At 38.0% G+C, this 14,555-nt stretch overlaps 1 protein-coding gene across 3 annotated transcripts in view; it reads right to left on the bottom strand.

Moving 5' to 3' along the window:
• The window catches only part of LCA5 (lebercilin LCA5), a 143,838-nt gene that overhangs the window by 65,021 nt on the left and 64,262 nt on the right, over positions 1–14,555 (bottom strand). The window contains exon 1 of one of the 3 annotated variants that reach the window (XM_015073994.3): positions 3,114–7,877. The exons of the other annotated variants lie outside the window; for them this stretch is intronic. The gene's annotated coding sequence lies outside the window, so the exon portion shown is untranslated. Of the gene's footprint in view, positions 1–3,113; positions 7,878–14,555 lie in introns of those variants that run through there. 3 annotated transcript variants of the gene reach the window in all.

Raw genomic sequence — 14,555 nt, 5'->3', positions numbered from 1 at the left:
TGTTATATGAAAGTGCTGAATCACTAAACCGCACACCTGAAACTAACATTACACTGTAGTTAACTAACTGGAACTTAAAGACTTAAAAAAAAAGAAAAAAAAAGAAAGAATACCTGTTCTCCTCAAACTATTCCAAAAACAGAGGAGGAAGGAAAGCTTCCAGATACATTCTATAAGGCCAGCACTACCATGATACCAAAACCAAAGATACTACTGAAAAAGAAAACTACGAGTCAATATACCTGACGAACATACATGCAAAATTTCAACAAAATATTAGCAAACCACATTCAACAATACATTAAAACAATCATTCAGCATGATCAAGTGGGATTTATTCCAGGAATGCAAGGATAGCTCAATATCTGCAAATCAATTAACATGGTACACCACATAACAAAATGAGGGGTAAAAATCATATGATCATCTCATTAGACACAGAAAAAGCATTTGACAAAATTCAAAATTGTTCAAGCCATCTATTGAACAAAAGCTTTCAACGAAGTGGGTTAAAAGAAAACATACTGCAGTATAATAAAGGCAATATATGTCAAACACACAACTAAACACCATACTTGCTGAAAAACTGAGAGCTTTTACACCAAGATCAGGAACATGACAAGGATGTCTACTTGTGACACTTCTACTCAAATAATACTGGATATCCTAGCCACGTCAATCAGACAAGAAAATTTTAAAAAGGTGTCCAAATTGGTAAAGGAAAAAAACTGTCACTATTTGTAGATAATACAAAACTATACACAGAAAACCCTAAAGACTCTACCAAAACACTATTAAAGTAAATTAATTCAATAAATTTGCAGGATACAAAAATAATATACAGAAATCTGTTGTGTTTCTATACACTAATACCAAAGTAGCAGAATTTTATTTACAAATTCCATTTACAATTGTTCCACAAAGAGTAAAATACCTAAAAATAAATTTAACCAAGAAAGTGAAAGACCTATACTCTCAAAACTATAAAACACTGGGTGCGTGGGTAGCTCAGTCAGTTAATCATCTGACTCTTGATCTCAGCTCAGGTCAGGATCTCACAATTCATGAGTTTGAGCCCCATGTCAGGCTATGTGCTGTCAGGGCAGAGACTGCTTGGGATTAGCTCTGTCTGTCTCTCTCTTGCTCTCTCTCTCAAAATAAATAAATAACCTAAAAAAAAAAAAAAAAGCCCTGTAAAACACTGATGAAAGAAGTTGACAATGACAGAAGCAAATGGAAAAATACACCATGCTCATAGGTTAGAAGAATTAATGTTGTTAAAATGTCTATACTACTCAGAGTAACGTACAAATTCAATGCAATCCCTATCAAAATACCAACAGTATTTTTTTTACAAAACTAGAATAATCCTAAAATTTGAATGGAACTACAAAGACCTCGAACAGCCAAAGCAATTTTGAGAAGGAAGGAAAAAGCTGGAGGAACCACAATCCCAGACAGTACTGGCACAAAAACAGACACATAAATCAATGGAACAATATAGAGAGCCCAGAAATAAACCCGCACTTGTGTGGTAAATTCATTTGACAAAGGAGGTTATATACAATGGGAAAGACAGCCTCTTCAATAAATGGTGTTGGGAAAACTGACCAGGTACGTGCAAAAGAATGAAAGTAGACCATTTTCTTAAACTATACACAAAAATAAATAACACAATAAAGACCTAAATGTGAGACCTGAAACCATAAAACTCCTATAAGAAAACATAGGCAGTTATCTCTTTGATATAGACCGTAGCAACACTTTTTAGATATTTCTCCTCAGGAAAGGGAAACAAAAAGCAAAAGTAAACTACTGGGACTACACCAAAATAAAAACTTTTGCACAGAAGAGGAAACCATAAACAAAAAGGCAACCTAGTACACCTGTTAAGGGGTTAATATCCAAAATATATAAAGAACTTATACAACTCAACACCCAAAACCAAACAATCCAATTAAAAAATAGGCAGAGAACCTGAATAGACTTTTTCCAAAGACATACAAATGGCCAATGGACACAAGTAAAGATGCTCAATATCACTAATCATCAGGGAAATGCAAATCAAAACCACAATAAGATATCACCTCAAACCAGTCAGAATGGCTTATATCCAAAAAGAAAAATTATAAGTGCTGGAGAGGATGTGGAGAAAGAGAACTCTCATGCACTGTTGGCAGGAATGTAAACTGGTGCAGCCACTGAGGAAAACAGTATGGAGAGTCTTGAAAAAATTAAAAATAGAAATACCACTATCTATTAAAAATAGATATTCCACTACTGGGTATTTACCAAAAGAAAACAAAAACACTCATTTAAAAAGATATATGCACCCTTACATTAACTGCAGCATTATTTACAATAGCCAAGATATGGAAACAACCCAAGTGTCCATCCACTGACGAATGGATAAAGAGGATGTAGTATATACACAATGAGGTATTACCCAGCCATAAGAAAGAATGAGATCTTGAAATTTCTGACAATATGGGTGGACCCTGAGGGTATTATGCTAAATGAAATAAATCAATTAGAGAAAGACAAATACTATATGATTTCACTTATATGTGGAATCTGAAAAACAAATGAACAAATTTTTAAAAATCAGAAACAGACCCATAAATACAGAAAACTGGTGGTTACTCGGGTTGGAGGTGGGGTGTCTGGGATGGGCAAAATGGGTAAAGGGGAATGGGAGGTACAGTATTCCAGTTATGGAATGAATAAGTCATGGGGTTGAAAGGTACAGCATACAATATCTAGTCAAAGGTATCGTCATGGCATTGTATGGTGACAGTAACTTCACATGTAGTAAGCATAGCATAACCTATAGGTTGTCAAATCACTACGCTGTATGCTTAAAACTAATGTAACACTGTGTCAACTGTACTACAGTAATTTTAAAAAAAGGATAAGCAAATAAAAATAAGTACTCTAGCTTAATAAGATTACATACCAACTTAGCACTGGAATGAAACCTGGGGGATCACTCTTTTCTTTGAACAGATTAAGAAAACTAGCACCCATAAAAACAAACTGGGTTACCCAAGATTACAATTTACCTAAGGTTACAGAGTTAAGACAGTAAGCCTTGAAATGGACCACAAGCATACCTCAGATATACTGCAGGTTTAATTCCAGACCACCACAATAAAACGAATATTCCAATAAAGTGAAGACTGAAAGAAAAATAGTCAAATGAATTTTTTGGTTTCCTGATGCATATAAATGTTTAAACCATACTGCAAGAGCATTATGTCTTTAAAAAAAGGTATATATCTTAATTTAAAAATACTTTATTGCTAAAAAATGCTAATTATCATTGGGACTCTCAGGGAATTGTAATCTTTTTGCAGTGGAAAGTCTTGATAATGATGCATGCTGACTGATCAGGGTGGTGGTTGCTGAAGGATTGGGTAGTTACAGTGATTTCCTAAAATAAGACAATAAAGTTTGTGTCACTGATTGATTGACTCTTCCTTTCATGAACAATTCTTCTGTAGCATGCAATGCTGTTTGACAGCATTTTACTCTTGGAACGTTCAAAATTGGGATTAATTCTCTCAAACCCTGCCGCAACTTTGTCAACTAAGTTTATATAATATTTTAAATCCTTTGTTGTCATTTCAACAATCTTCACAGCATCTTTACCAGGAGAAGATTCCATATCAAGAAATCACTCTTTGTTCATCCATATGAAGCAACTCCTGTTCAAGTTTGATCATGACACTGCAGTAAGGCAGTCACATCTTCAGGCTCCACTTCTAATTCTGGTTCTCTTGCTCTTTCCAACACATCTGCATTGACTTCCTCCAATGAAGTCTTGAATCCCTCAAAGTCATTCATGAGAGCTGGAATCAACTTGTTTCAAACTTCCATTAATGTTAATATATAGACCACAAATAACTGTTCTTCATGGCATCTAGAATGGTGAATCCTTTCCAGGTTTTCAATGTACTTTGCCCAGATCCATCAGAGGAATCACAACATATAGCAGCTACAATCTTATAATATGTATTTTCAAAATAAGATTTGAGTGTCAAAATTACTCCTTGATCCAGGGAGACAGAATGGACGCTGTGTTAGCAGGCATAAAAACAACATGAATCTGTCTGTCCCTCTCAGAGCTCCTGGGTGACCAGCTGTATTGTCAATGAGCAGTAATAGTTTGAAAGGAGTCTTTTTTCTTGGGCAGTAGGCCTCAACGGTAGGCTTAAAATATTTAGTAGACCATGCTGTAAACAGATGCGCTATCATCAAGGCTTTGTTCTTCCATTTATAAAGCAGAGGCACAGATTTAGCATAATGCTTAAGGGCTCTAGAATTTTTATAATGGTAAATGATCACTAGTTCAACTTAGTGTCATTAGTTGCATTAGCTCATACCAAGAGTCAGCCTGTCCTCTAACGCTTTGAAGACACTGACTTCTCCTTTCTAGCTATGAAAGTGCTAGATGGCATCTTGTTTCTATAGAAAGCTGTTGTCTACACCGAAAATCTGTTGTTTAGTAAAGCCACCATCTTTATTATCTTAGATCTACTGGATAACTTGCTGTAGCTTCTACATAAGCACTTCCTTAACCTTGCACTTTGATATTAAGATGATTTCTTTCCTTAAACCTCATGAGTCAACTTACTGTAGCTTCAACTTTTTTTTTTTTTTTTGCAGCTCTCTCTCAGCCTTCACAGAACTGAAGAGGGTTAGGGCTTTACTCTGGAATAGGTTTTGGCTTACAGACTGTTATAGCTGGTTTGATCTTTTATCCAGACCACCAAAACTTTCTTTGTATCAGCAATAAGGCTGTTTCACTTTCTTATTCATGTGTTCACTGCAGCAGCACTTTTGATTTCCTTAAAGAACTTTTCCTTTGCACTTGCAACTTGGTTGTTTGATACATGAGACCTACCTTTTGGCTTATCTTGGCTTTTGACATGCCTTCTCATCAAGCTTAAGTCATTTCTAGCTTTTGATTTAAAGTGAGAGATGTCTGAATCTTCCTTTCTCTTGAACACTTACAGGCCATCATAGAGTTATTAACTGGCCTAATTTCTATCTTGCTGTGTCTCAGGGAATAGAAATGCCCAAGGACAGGAAGAGAGAGATGGGGTAACGGCTGGTTGGTGGAGCAATCAGAATACACACAGTAATCAGTTAAGTTCACTGTCTTACACAGGTGCAGTTCATGGCACCCCAAAACAATTACAGTAGTAACATCAAAGATAACTAATCAAAGATCACCATAACAAATATGGTAAAAACAAAAAAGTCTGAAATACTGTGAGAATTAAGAAAATGTGACACGGACAGAAAGCGAGCAAATGCTATTGAAACAATGGTGCCAATAGACTTGAATGCAGGGTTGCCACAAATCTTTAAATTGTAAAAAAAAAAAAAAAAAAAAGGCAGTATATGCAAAGCATATCAATGTGCAATGAGGTATGACTGTACAGTTTTCTCTCAGTTGAGTAATCCATTTGGTATTTCAATATCAACAATCAGATGAGAACTGCCTCATCTTTGAAGTCATCTCCATCAGCATCTATCTCATACTGTTGCCCTCCCACCACTAAAACTAAAGAAACATTTCTGCTCTTTTTCAGAGCTAAACCTTTGACCTATCTCCCTTCCCACATTTCTCTATCTCAAGGATTCTGCCCTGCTACCCTCTGTATAGGACCATTCCTATCAACAGAGGCTCTAATAAAGCTGTTGTGTACCTCTACATTCAATTGCATCTATGATGCAATTGCTCTACTCTAATTTTCCAGTGAATCTCTTTGGAAGAGTAATCTAGAATCTAGAATGTTATCTCTACTTTCCCAACCAGAATCTGAATCCAACTAGTCAGGTTTTCATCCCCACCATTCATCTTGGCTAAATCCAGTAGCCAATTTTCCATACTATTCATCCTTGATCTTACAGCAACATTTGAAACAACTAACCATCTCCCTCCTTCCACAAGTCTCTTTTCTTTCTAGGCTCCCATAGCCAGCTGCTTTCCTGGTTTTCTTACTAACTCTCTGGCTGTCTCTTCTTAGTCTCTTTTGTTGAGTCTGCCCCCTCTTCCTTATCTCTAAATGTTGGAAAACCCAAGTCCCCACATATTGGCCTTCTTTTCTTTATCTACACTCTCTCCTTAGGTGATCTCATCTAGACTTCATTTACTCTTTCAGATTCACATATCCACCTATATATTTGACAACTCCACCTGGGTATCTGAAAATCATTTCAAACTTACATATCCAAAACCAAAATCATGTTTGTCCTCTTTCTACACCCACTCTTTCCTATTTTTCTAATTTCATTAAATGGCACATCCATCTACTAGATTTTATGTTGCAAATCTAAGGATCATGAATTCCTTCTTAACCTCACATCCCACATCCAAACTTTTCTCTTAAGAGAGAAAGTTACCTAAATTAACAGAACACTGAAGATTTATGTTCCACATACAGTTCTCCAGCTAATTTAAATTAATTCTTTGTGATGGAGAATGAATTAACTAACAGTTATTCATCTGCTTTCCCTATCTATACAAGGGTAACTAGATAAAAGCAAAAAAGAAAAACTACAAGTCTTGCCCAATTTCAATTCCTAAGAATTGTTTATTTCCTAACAATTATCACTTTGTCACTACCCCCCAGCCAATGCAATCATTCTAAGCCAGCATTGTCTGAAAGAAATAATGTGAACCATATAAAGAATTTAACATTTTTTCAGGAGCTGCAGGAAAATACAAACTGTGAAATTTTAATAGTATATCTTATTTAACTCAATAAATCCAAAATACTATTTTAACATATGATTAATATTTAATAGTATTATTAAGGAGATATTTTATGTCCTTTTTATGGACTAAGTTTTCAAAATTCCATGTGTATTTTGCACTTACAGCATATCTCAATTCTGACTAGCTAGCTCAGTAGCCAATGTATTGGCACAAATGGCCTGGAGTGCTACTATGGCGATGCTAGAAAACCAGCAAATCTAACACATCACTTTTCATCGAAAAATTAACTTATTTCTAAAAAAAAAGTCCCAAATAGTATAGGTCACACATAACAGGTCAGAAAAAGATGACCAAAAGCCCATTCAGTACCAGAAGCCTCCTTATATAAAGTTTCAAACGAATCAGAAAGCAGACCTAAGCCAAAAGTCTACTATATATGGAATATCATGATTAGCTGATTCATGTGACTAAGAAAAGTTCTTAGTTTTAGGGGTGCCTGGGTGGTTCAGTCGGTTGAGCGTCCAACTTCTGCTCATGTCATGATCTCACAGCTTGTGAGTTTGAGCCCTGCATCGGGCTCTGTTCTGACAGCTCAGAGCCCAGAGCCTGCTTTGGATTCTATGTCTCCCTCTCCCTCTGCCCCTCCCCCTCTTGTGCTCTGTCTCCCTTTCTCTCTCTCAAAATAAATAAACATTAAATTTTAAAAAAATAAACAAAAAAGAAAAGTTCTTAGTTTTAAGAAAAAAAAACTATACAAAATCAAAGAACTGTTAATTTCCTGTCATTTCCCTGTATTCAGGCTTCTTTGTGTAAAACATTGGTGCCTGGCTATCTCTCCTGCCAGCAGAAGAGCTCATACAACAGACAACTAGATGAGTAAAATGAAAACAAACTAAGAGAGAAAGATATAAATAAGGAGATCTCTCAAAAAGGAATGGAAATAACTGAAGATGAGACAAAGGTAAAAACAATATTGTTGCATTTAAAACTGCAACTGCTTCTCTCCTATAAAGAGATAAAGTATTATAAACAGATAATAAAACCAAGTAGTTTTCACTCTTCTACCTATATTTTCCAGGATATCCCCTAAGCATTTCTTTATCCTACCTTTATTTACAGAACACCTACTATTTTTTTTAATGTTAATTTACTTTTGAGAGAGACAGACAGACACAGTGTGAGTGGGGGAGGGACAGAGAGGGAGGGAGACACAGAATCTGAAGCAGGCTCCAGGCTCTGAGCTGTCAGCACAGAGCCCAACACAGGGCTGGACCTCACAGGCTGTGAGATCCTAACCTGAGCCGAAGTCAGACGCTTAACCGACGAAGCTACCCAGACACCCCTACACAATACCTACTCTTGCTTTAAAATCAAACTATGTTTAGATTTTAAGTATGGTTTCCCAGACTCTAGGTCAGATCACAATATATATTACACTTAAAATTTAAGGCATAATCAGCTTCATTTTAAAGCTGATTTTGAAACAGTGGGTCAAATTAAAGCATCTTAACTACAGCATGCATTCCCAAAGTCTAGTCAGTCAAATGAAAACATCACAGAAGATTTATTCATTCATGCATAAGGCATTTACTGAACACCTACTATGCCAGGCACCAACCTATGAATGGAGATACAAAATTAAGTAAGATACAACTGATAGCCTACTATTAAGAAACTCCAATACAAGAAGAAAAAGATAATGCAAGAGTATGAGTACTAATGACCAAAAAAGTAAAGCAGGCTAAGTAAACTTATAACTAAGATTAGAGGAAAGGGGTATCTGGGTGACTCAGTCAGTTAAGCATCCAGCTCTGGATTTCACCTCGGGTCATAATCTCTTGGTTAATGAGATGGAACCCTGCTTCGAGCTCATATATGTATTTGCATATGTATATACATACATATATGTATATATATGTATGTATATACATGTGTATATATATGTATGTATATACATATATATAAAGAAACAAACAAACAACTAAGATTAGAGGACAGAGGGAGTTTGGGGACAATTCCAGGTAAGGCCTAAATTGAATCTTTAGGTATTAGCAGAGGTTATGCACAAGTACATGTATTTGTGGATTGTTTTTTTTAGAGGGGGCGTGGGGAGGGAGTTGGGCAGGTAGATGAGGTGAGAGAAGACCCAATTTCAATAAGAGGAAGCAGCATTTGCAAAAGTAAAAGGCATTTATAAGTGTGGAATATCATCAAACTGCAAATAGTACACAATTGTGCTATCTAATACAGTGGCTACTGAGCTACCTAGTCAGAATCAAGATATGCTATAAGTATAAAAAACACATGGAATTTTGAAAACTTAGTCCATAAAAAAGGTCATAAAATATCTCCTTAATAATACTGTTAAGGGGTGCCTGGGTGGCTCAGGCGGTTAAGTGTCCGACTTCAGCTCAGGTCATGATCTCAAGGTCTGTGAGTTCGAGCCCCGCGTCGGGCTCTGTGCTGTCAGTTCAGAGCCTGGAGCTTGCTTCGGATTCTGTGTCTCCCTCTCTCTCTGTCCCTCCCCCACTCACGCTCTGTCTTTATCAAAAAGTGAATAAACATTAAAAAAATTTTTTTAAGAATATTGTTAAATATTAATCATATGTTAAAATAGTATTTTGGATTTATTGGGTTAAATAAGATATACTATTAAAATTTCACAGTTTGTATTTTCCTGTGGCTCTGAAAAAATGTTAAATTCTGTATATGGTTCACGTTATATTTCTTTTAGACAATGTTGATTTAGAATGACTGCATTGGCTAGGGAGGGTAGTGACAAAGTAATAAATGAGACGAGATCAAGTCAAAGAGACCATTACAAGGACCTTTATATCATACAAAGAAGTTGGTTGGAAACAAAATATCTTCTAGGATTAAAATGACCAGATCTTGGGAATGTAAGCTGGTGCAGCCACTCTGGAAAACAGTATGAAGGTTCTTCAAAAAACTAAAACTAGAACTACCCTACAACCCAGCAACTGCACTACTAGGTATTTATCCAAGGGATATAAGTATGCTGTTTCGAAGGGACACATGCACCCCCATGTTTATAACAGCACTATCAACAATAGCCAAAGTATGGAAAGAGCCCAAATGTCCATCAATAGATGAATGGATAAAGATGTGGTGTATATATATATATATATATATATATATATATATATATACACACAATGGAGTATTACTCGGCAATCAAAAAGAATGAAATCTTGCCATTTGCAACTACATGGATGGAACTGGAGGGTATTATGGTAAGTGAAATTAGTCAGAGAAAGACAAATATCATATGACTTCACTTATAAGTACTTTAAGAGACAAAACAGATGAACACAAGGGAAGGGAAACAAAAATAATATAAAAACAGGGAGGGGGACAAAACAGAAAAGACTCATAAATATCGAGAACAAACTGAGGGTTACTGGAGGGGTTGTGGGAGGGGGGATGGGCTAAATGGGTAAGGGACACTAAAGAATCTACTCCTGAAATCATTGTTGCACTATATGCTAATTTGGATGTAAATTTTAAAAAATACAAAATAAAATAAATAAATAAGTAAAAATCTCACTGGCAAAAAAATATAATAAATAAAATGAATCTCTTTTAGTCAAAAAAATAAAATAAAATAAAATAAAATAACCAGATCTGACATTTACAAAGATCCATCTCCAACCCACGAATTGGAGGCCAATAAGACTGAAGGCAGAAGACCAGCTGTTCTTGAAATCAGGAGACAAATGATAGTGGTTTGAACTAATGTGGGTAAGTAGAGATGTAGAGTACAGAATTAAGAAATGTTTTATCAAGTAAAACAAACTGCACTAGGAGACAGATTGTATGTGGACTATAAGAACAGAGAAGAACCTAAATGAATTCCAAAGTTTTGGGCTTAAAAAATTGGGTACATATGGTAGCATTCAATAGGACAAGTTTGGTGGGGAAAGGTGATGGTTTAATATCAGCCAGACTGACTTTAGAATGCCTGTGGGAAATCTATTTGGAAATATCAAAAATTAACTATACAAATTTAGAGCTAATTCAAGAGTTCCAAGATAGAGATAAAAATTGAGAGTATATTAATAAAATATAGATGGTGGAAGCCAAGACTACCAGAATCCTGAGGATGAACTCAGCCAAGAAAAGAACACAGAGTGAAGAGAAAGCAGACTAACTTATGAGGAAACACGATAATTAAATGATGAGCAGAGGAGGAGCATCCCACAAAGAAAATGGGTAATAACACGCAGGAGAATAACCAGGTGCCAGAAGAGCAACTTCTTTTTTTCATCCTTTTTTTTTTTTTTTTTTAATTTGAGAGAGAGAGAAAGTGTGTGTGTGTGTGCGCGCGCGCCAGGGAGGAGCAGAGGGAGGGAGAGAGAAACCCAAGCAGACTCCACGCTCAGCGAAGAGACAGACAGAGGCCAGATCTCAGGACCCTGGGATTAGTGGGATGCTTAATCAACTGAGCCACCCAGGTGCCCCAAGAGAATAGCATCTTCTAATGGACTTCTGTGTCTTACACTGTTCCATGACTGCTTAACAGAAAAGATGTGACTCTGGAGCGCCTGCGTGGCTCAGTTCGTTAACTGTTCAACTCTTGATTTCAGTTCAGGTCATGATCTCTCAGTCGGTGAGATTCAGCCCTGCATCAGGCTGGGCTCTGCACTGACAGTGAGGAGTCTGCTTGGGATTCTCTCCCTCTCTCTCTCTCTCCGCCCCTCCCCCACTTGTACTGTCTCTGCCTCTCTCAAAACAAATAAACTTGAATGGAAGGAAGGAAGGAAGGAAGGAAGGAAGGAAGGAAGGAAGGAAGGATGTGACTCTGACAAAAGAAGAAAAATCTCTTTTCCAAAGTCACCAATTACTTTTTGATATTTGAAATGATTCTTTGTCAATTCAGAATCTCAAAACAAACTTATTTCCTATTGTGAGTTTGGATAAACATGTAAGTCAACATGCAACAAAAGCCCAAGGTGAAACAGAATAGTAATATACAAGTATGGAACTGTAACTGGAAAAAAATATGGATTAAAATAACAACACACTAAAGAAAGTAAACACTCTCCAGAACTGTACCCTTTTTCCCAAACTGCATGTAGTCCCTTCCCGCCAAAATAATAATAATAATAATAACAACAACAACAACAATTTGAAGGATGACTTTTGATCCCAAAGATATATCAACCGAAGTTCTTAACCTGCAGGTAAAGGACGGGCATAACATGTATGTGCCCAAGTATATTTTCCTAGGGAGAGGGGCCAAAACTTTCTTCAGACTTTCAGAGCAGGGACAACGAAGGAAAAGATTAAGAAAATCTCCAATAAATTCAGCCCATCGAATTGCTCACACAAACCAAATTCCAATAAGAAACCCACTTTAACAGAACCATCCACTGTTTTCATTTACCTAAGTATAGGTATGAACATCTCAATAATCCTCATAATATCTACTACTCCCATTCCCAAATAGAAAAAATATATATGCCCCTAGTAATTTGTTACTAGCCAATAATTCGTTACTAATTGATGTCAGTAATTTGTCCAAGGTCACAAGTGTATGAGAGGTGTTTAAACTCAGGACCCATGATCTTCACCACTGTTAAAGACTGCTTGAGTAGTGACTCATCTGTGCCAAGTAGGCGCATTTTTTGCCAAGCATCTTTCCTCCTCTCATCCGGAAAGACATGTTAACAATTTTAAACCCTGGACAAATGAATGGGCCTTTCTACTCCAACCATAGTCTTAATCTCCATTTTTTTATCCCAGAGATACCGAAAGCCTCAAAGCCTCCTTTCCCTTCTCGGCTCTGTCCCTCCTTTCCCACCTTCAGTCGCCACAGGCCTCTAAGGTTTTCTAATAACTCCTAACCCCTTCTCTAGATCCTCTTGCAATAAGCTCCTTTCCTGATTCCAACAAATAACCAACCCTTCCCCAACTCCGTCTCCTCCTAACTTCCCAATCCCCCCCACGTGTAGGTAAACCTCCCATCCTCTTGGTCCTTTCCCAGCTGACGGGCTCTTCACATCTTTTCCTAGGACTCTGCTCTCCCCGCGTCCCTAAAACCCTCCCCATCCCTAATCCTTTCATCCTCCCTGCTTTAACTCGCAGGCCTCCATCCACGAAAGGCCAGCCCTCCACGCTCCAGTCACAGCCTCACTTCGCACCCCCAACTCCCCAATCTCCACGCCCACGCCAAAGCCCACCCCCAACCCGCCCCGGCCCTCCTCAGATCCGACGCGGCGTCCCGCCTCCTTGCCTTCTCTCCGCGGAGCAAACTCCCCGCTGGAGATTCAGAGTCTAGCTGTCGAAGAGAGGGTGCCTTGCTGCTGCAAAGATTGGGGGACGGGCGCCGGGATTGCCGGGGTGCGGGAAGTTTGAACGCAGGACCAAAATAGGGGCGGGGACAGCAGCTTCCGGGCAGCGCCGGGCCCGGCGACTTGGGCACCAGGGTAACGGAGACGGAGGCCCATACTGCACTGCGACGCGGCTGCAGCCAATGTCGCCCGCCCCCCAATCTCCCATTGGCCTCCGACACCAGGTGGCCTTTTCTATTGGCTTCAGTGGAATCGGAAGGCGGGACGATGAATACAGGAGAAGGCAGCCATTGGTTGACCGCTTTAGCTGTAGCGCGGACAGAGTGTACGGAAGTGGTTTGCGCCCAAACCCGGTCAAGCGCCGGGCCCTTTACGCAGCTGGGCGAAGGGAGTTTGCAGGGATTTTGGGTCTTGAGGGCAGGGTGTGGGTGGGGGAGAAAGGGCGGTGGTGTAATGAATTGTAGAAATCAGCAAATGCGTGATTGAAAATATTGAAAATTTTTTCGAATTCCTTTGGGAACGCATTTGATTTTAAATTATAAGCAAACAGCCAGTTCCTTCTCGGTCTTAGCCCTGAGATTGCGTATTTTTAGGAGTAGGTGTAGTTAGTGTACTAATGCTCCTGCCTCGAGGTAAATCATTAACACGCCCTGACTTTGGCTTGAAAGTGATTTTTTTAGGTTTTGGAACGGGTTGGAGGTGGAATGATTTTGAGACGTTTGCACAGGTTTTTTGTTTGTTTGTTTCTTTGTTTTAATAAATCTGGCGCTTGTCAGTAACCTGTTGAGAACTGCAGTATGGCATATTTTCCCCTTTAAACAATTGACAGTGCATTAAACTGCATTAATTGCAGGAGGTAGGGAAAGTAAAAAAAAAAAAAAATCCTCTCTTCAGTGAAGGTTATTTTAATTAAGCCTTTCTGAACCTTGTCATTACCAAGATGGCCTAACACCGAACGCTATTTTATTCGCCATTGGTAGTTTCTTGAAAACTGGGCTTTACCTCCATTCTGTAGAGAATCTAAATCTTGAAGGCTGAAGGCAAATGCGTTCTAATCAATCTTCTCACCATGAATTACGGTAATTCTGTTTCTTGCTTGACCTCGTTTTCCCAGTTTTGCACTATTTCAAAGCTTTCATTTTATCCCGTCAATATATTTTACTTCAAGTTACAGACTAACCCACCTAAACATTACTGTAATTAAGTGCAATTTTCTGTATGGAAAGCAGAAGATAGCAATTGTCTGTCAGTGAAAAAATAAAGATGAGTAATACCTAAAGTGCACTTAAGTAACTTCTCATCAGTTTAAATTTGCTAATACTCTTCGTTACAATAGCTCGCTAGTTATTACTGACTCCCTTAGAGTTAATATTATGCAGTGCAACACTTTGGTGGAGTACTTTTAAAGGAAATAGCTGAGGGTCAAGAAACATGCCTCGTGTATTTAGGTGAAAAAAACAAAACGTCTCTCCCCAAAGAGTCAAATGAAGGTTGTTAGCACTCAAGGACAG

The sequence above is a fragment of the Acinonyx jubatus genome, chromosome B2 (genome assembly GCF_027475565.1).
Source record: "Acinonyx jubatus isolate Ajub_Pintada_27869175 chromosome B2, VMU_Ajub_asm_v1.0, whole genome shotgun sequence".
Taxonomy (NCBI): Eukaryota; Metazoa; Chordata; class Mammalia; order Carnivora; family Felidae; genus Acinonyx; species Acinonyx jubatus.
Note: the sequence above shows the minus strand (reverse complement) of the source record. Positions and strands in the feature narration are given on the sequence as shown.